Source organism: Lygodium microphyllum, chromosome 15 (assembly GCF_053477565.2).
Source record: "Lygodium microphyllum isolate KBCC chromosome 15, Lygodium_microphyllum_v1.1.10, whole genome shotgun sequence".
Taxonomy (NCBI): Eukaryota; Viridiplantae; Streptophyta; class Polypodiopsida; order Schizaeales; family Lygodiaceae; genus Lygodium; species Lygodium microphyllum.
Genome location: NC_141149.1, coordinates 94483286 through 94488994, shown reverse-complemented (window position 1 = coordinate 94488994; position 5709 = coordinate 94483286).

The following is a 5709-nucleotide window of genomic DNA, read 5'->3' as shown; positions in this document are numbered from 1 at the left end:
AACCTCAGATACATCTGGGTGCTCTGAAAAATCAAAGTAGTCATTACCATCAATGGCTGCTTCTAACACTCAATCCACCGACAATGGAACTTGCATTGACCAGTCAAGAGTGGATATAACGCTGTCGCAACAGGGGGACAAACCTATACCAATCACATCCAAGGAAAACCATGACACAATAACAAAGCCTCAGAAGAAACATGGAAACCCCAAGAGCATCAGACATCCTAGCATTGACCGATCCTGCTCATCTAGGCCTGAGCCCCTAGCTACGGTAAACCCCAGGCAAACCCCTAGAACCTTGCATGAGATAGCAACCGAGCAAGCCCTCCTTGAACATAGAAGTGTCACCGAATGCTTAACTGAGTTGGATGCCAAGCTCAAGGTGTTCACACGCGTCTATGTCCTGGCAGACATGCACACATTTCCTAAAGAGTAGCTCGGAGAATACTTTCCATTTCCCTTGTCTTGGGAAGAGCAAGAACATCTTGACGAGCACTATAGCAGGCTCCTACATGAATGCATGCTACTCATCTCGGGAGGGGAAGCCGATGAACTGCGCTTAACTGTCACATTCAATGATGCTCTCTACCAACCAAATCTCTTGGAGATAGAGCAACTAAAGCGACTGTTAGAGGGCCGAAGTCAATTTGAACAACGTTGGTGTGAAAACCGCGTTGCAATGGCCGAACTAGGAGCTCAGATCTTGACAGTCTTTGAGGAGCGATTGGCCAAATGGCGGTCTCAAAGAGACCCAACATATGTGGCACCAACCTCCCTTCAAGTGCTGACTGCCATTCGAGGTACGGACTTGGCTGAACTGAGCCAAGAAAACTCTCTGTTTGATAAGGTTCTCACTGAGGAGGAGTTACATGTTGCCAGTAGACTCGGGCAAGGTTCCATGCTACTTGATGTGGCAAAATATCTATCAGTATTAAGAAAGCTGCCATGAATACTAGATGCATGTGCCACGCTTCAGTACAATCCCGAGTTCTACAATTGGTTTCTATCCTCGTAAAGTGACATGGATTCGTAAATATGTATACATATAAACAATGATTTTTGTGTCACCTTGTATAGACACTACCAACACACACAAGCAATAATAGTCAAGTGCAGATAGAAGAACTGGGCCCAATGGGCTAGACTCATCCGGTCCCCCTCTCGGATGACCATTTCCACCTCCGAGCGAAGGGCATGCACCCTGCATTGCCACCTTGGAAAGCCCTGACCAACATCTTTGATAATGTAAGCAGGGCGCAGTCCCTCTCTATACACCTTTCCCTTTTCGACTGATCCTTCCCAGGATGAGCCCTGCCCAAACACATGACCACCAACCGACGTAACTCGGCGTGAGCCAATATCTGCTAATGGAGGGTGGCTAAGTCAACATCATCACGCGGGCCATTCCATTACAACGAGCACAGCACGTTCCACCCCTCCTCTTCTAATCATATGCGTTTGATAACCCACACTGAAATCCCTCCTATGCGAATGATCTTGTTCTGTATCAAGGCCTAACCCTTGGGTTGCATCTTGTAGACCCCCCACAAGGAGGACATGGAGAACCACGGGCAACTGATGTACAGAGACGGTCTTTGCAGACGACGGGAACATGCAGCACGCACCCCTCCGTCGAAGAGCTACGTGCCCACTCTCAAAAGATATGCAAAGAAGCGCAGACCTAAGAAGCACCGCCCCGGATGAAGGCCGAAAAATCCTCGAACTAGGAAAGTCAAAGCCCAATGAAGTGCGCAAGAAGTGGCAACACCAGTTGCACAAACCCCCAACGTACGCTCAAGCACCAGATGCTCAAGGGCAGAAAGGGTAGCCCGGGACAGGGAAGAGTTCAGTGAATTATTTAAAGGCATTCTGGAAACAGTGGCAGCCCGGGACTACACCATTCATGTCCTGGCTGACATGTGCCCTGCCCGACGTCACGGGAGTCCCGCACCAGCACCAGCCCCAGTCGCCTAACCAATCGGACTTGCCCCACCTAGTACAAATCGACTAAGCCCCTATGATGTACAAGTAGCTTGACAAGTTATCAGGACATAACTTTTTGTCTTGTGATGGGTAAAAGGGCACGCTAAGACATATTTTGATTAGGTTGGGAGACAGGTCGAGACCCCTTAAGGAGAGACCACCTGAGAGGTTTTCCAATTGCAGGTATTAAAGACTTCGACGAAAGCGCCGTCAGCCCTCCATCATCGCTCAACTCTAAACTCTTGTCCTTTACTTCATCATGCCACCCACCAGAGAATCTTCATGATCAAACTCCACCACGAGCATCCCACGAACACCAACCCTCGTGCTAGCTATGAGTGGCCATTCCCAACAAAGACTAGCCCTATCGCCACCTACAACAATCATATCACCAGCCAATTGGAATAGCACAATGCCACCAATGACCTTCATCCGCACCAACATCCGAACTCCCCCAAGGCAAACCACAACTTTCCTTGCCACCCATGACTTCGGTGCATGCTAACGCCTGCTACCTACGACGGTGAGTGCCATGGGACCAGCACTTGTCTAGGAGATGGGTAATGTTAACCCCAATATGAAGAAAGCAAAAGGAAATAAAAAAGACACAAGGCAAAGGCGAAAAAAAGATAGCTCGACTAAAGAAGAAGAGGAGAAAAGGCCAAAAGCATAAGGACAACCTTAAAAGTCCAAGGCAACTACAAAAGGAGAAAGGTGCATTTTAAAATACAAAGGCACACCCTAAAATCTTGTAAAAGAGTGCCAGGCGGTGGAAAATCCAAAAAGCTAAAATAGAAGACAAAGACAAAGGCCAAGGTAAGAGAAATGGAAGACAAAGGTGCACAAGGAAAAACGCAAGTCAAAACTTTTGTAAAAGTGCACAAGCGCATCATGGTTTAATTCAAGGAGTGTCGGGCTCTCACCCGCACCCATGCAATTTGTGAATGTAGACGGGCGGTGGAAAGGAAGCTAGGAAGAAAGAAGAACAATGGGAAAAGGGCCTAGGCTATGGCCGGCCATGTAAAAAAGGGGAAAAGGGGATGATCGCCCAAAAGGGATTTAGGGTTTTGTATATAAAGTTGAAAAGTGAATGAGAAGCTCATTCTTGTGTGTGGCAAAAAGTGGCTCTCTTCTTCTTCTTCTTCTTCTTCTTCTTCTTCTTGCTTGCTTGAGCTTGTGCTTGAGAGAGGGAGTGTGAGAGTGTGAGGGAGTGAGTGTGTGAGGGTGAGGGACCGAGGAGGAGAAGCTCTCCATCTTCTCCTCTCCTCTCTTCTTCTCTTCACTTCTCTTCTCTTGCTCACGGCAATGGAGCTTGGAGCGTGGGGCTTGAGGATGGAGCTTGCTTGAAGCTTGCACTAGGATCTTGGAGCTATCGGAGTGCGCAGGAGAAGAGGTAACTCGAATGGCGTGGAGGTAAGCTCACTGCACCCGTAGATATGGACGGTGCGTCGGCTATGTGAGAGGTAGCCATTAGTGCTCGGCTTGGAAAGCTTGAAACAATAAGCGGTCCGTGGGTCTTGGCGTTTGAGCGAAAGCTCCCACACTCTCCATCTCAACAATTGCTCCTCTAGCATCGAGGCTAGTAACACAATCATCGTTATAATATCCATTTTCATAGCCTTTGGATCTTGACATTTTCCAATCCAAATGAAAGGCTAATAGCCTCAATATATTGCAATGGTTGTATTCATGTTATTTAAAAAATGGAAAAAAAGAGAAAAAAAGAAATAAAAATAAAATAAAATAAAATAAAATAAAAAATGCACCCACGATCACAACACAACACCTAGGGGTCCTCAAATTAGGTACATCGAGTGACCTTGGTGGTGTGGCTCCTCCCTGGTCCCCTAGCCCTTTATACATCTCCCACAATTGTTCAGGGGACATCAAGGACAGGACATACCTAGGGAGCTTGTCTCGCCTACGGTTAGACCTATCACCCTGACCCATTTACACGATTCTTTTTTCACACTCCATCTCAGTACCATTGCAATCAATAGTGGTAAACAACGCAAAAAAGACCATGGAAAGTACACTGTACTCTTCAAACAATACAAGTAGCCATTAGCTACCAAAAGATAAGATGTCAATGATCTCAATTATGCTACATCGTGTTTTCAAAATCACAAATGATATCTCAAGAAGCCTTCGTGTATACTTCTCCTCAACATCAACAATTATTTCCACCCCATTGAATCCTTGCTTCATCCACACATTGCTACGAGAAACTAGACTAGCAATCTTCTAACTACATAATATCCAAGTATGCACAGGCACTCACATAATATTTGAACCACAATCTATACACAATTTGGGTCCTCAAGTGTAGTACATTACTCTTAGCTTACTTAGAGTTTGACCTGCCTCCCAAACTAATCAAACTACATCTTGTGCACATGTTAACAAGACTAGCACTAACCCCTAGGGAGAGAGCATATGAGAGGTTTTCAATTGCAGTTATTAAAGACTCCAACAAAAGTACCGTCAACTCTTCATCAACATTCAACTTCGAACTCTTGTCCTTTATCGTCATGCAAGCCCACCAAATAATCGTCATGTGCAGAATCTCCAAAAACCAACACCTATGCCAACCATCAATGTAATTCCCAACAAAGAACAAATCTATCACCAACTCCAACAACCCTACCACTAGCCACCCAAGCCAACAACGTGCCCCTGATGACCTTCATCCACACCACTACCAAAACTCCTCCAAGGCAAACCACAGATATTCCTTCCACCCACATCTTCGGTGCTGCATGCCACAGTCTGCTACCTACGTCGGTGTGAGTGCCATGGGACTGGGCACTCATCTAGGAGGGTGATAATGTTAACCCTTAGACAAAAAAGGTGGAAAATTTGAAAAATCTAAAGCAAAAGACAAGGATAAGGCAAGAGTGAAACGCAAGACAAAGGTATGCCAAGAAGAATTTGAAAACACAAGAAGTGCAAAAAAGTCCTAAATCAAGGAGAAATGTGCACAAGCAAAAGTGCAAGTCAATACTTTTGTAAAAGAGCGCAAGGCGCACCATAATTTATTTTAAAAGCACTGGGGCTCTCACCCGTGCAAATTGTAAAGGTAGATGGGTGGTAGGAAGGAAGCTCGGAAGATAGAAGGGCACTCATGTAAAAAAGGGGATAAGGGGATGACCGCCCAAAAGGGATTTAGGGTTTTGTATATTAAGTTGAACAGTGAATGAGAAGCTCATTCTTGTGTGTGGCCAAAAGTATCTATCTTCTTCTTCTTCTTCTTCTTCTTCTTGCTTGCTTGAGCTTGTGCTTGAGAGAGGGAGTATGAGAGTGTGAGGGAGTGAGTGTGTGAGGGTGAGGGACCGTGGTGGAGAAGCCCTCCATCTTATCTTATCTTATCTTATCTTATCTTAACTTAACTTATCTTATCTTATCTTATCTTATCTTATCTTATCTTATCTTATCTTATCTTATCTTCTCTTCTCTTCTCTTCTCTTCTCTTCTCTTCTCTTCTCTTCTCTTCTCTTTCTAGCAACAATGGAGCTTGGGGCGTGGAGTTCGAGGATGGAGCTTGTTTGAAGCTTGCACTTGGATCATGGAGGAACCAGAGTGCTCCGGAGAGGAGAGGCAACTCGATCGGGTATGGAGGTAAGCTCACTACATTCGTAGACATGGATAGTGTGTCAGCTACGTGAGAGGTAGCCGTCAATGCTTGGCTTGGAATGCTGTCCTTTGGGTCTTTGTGGTTGAGTT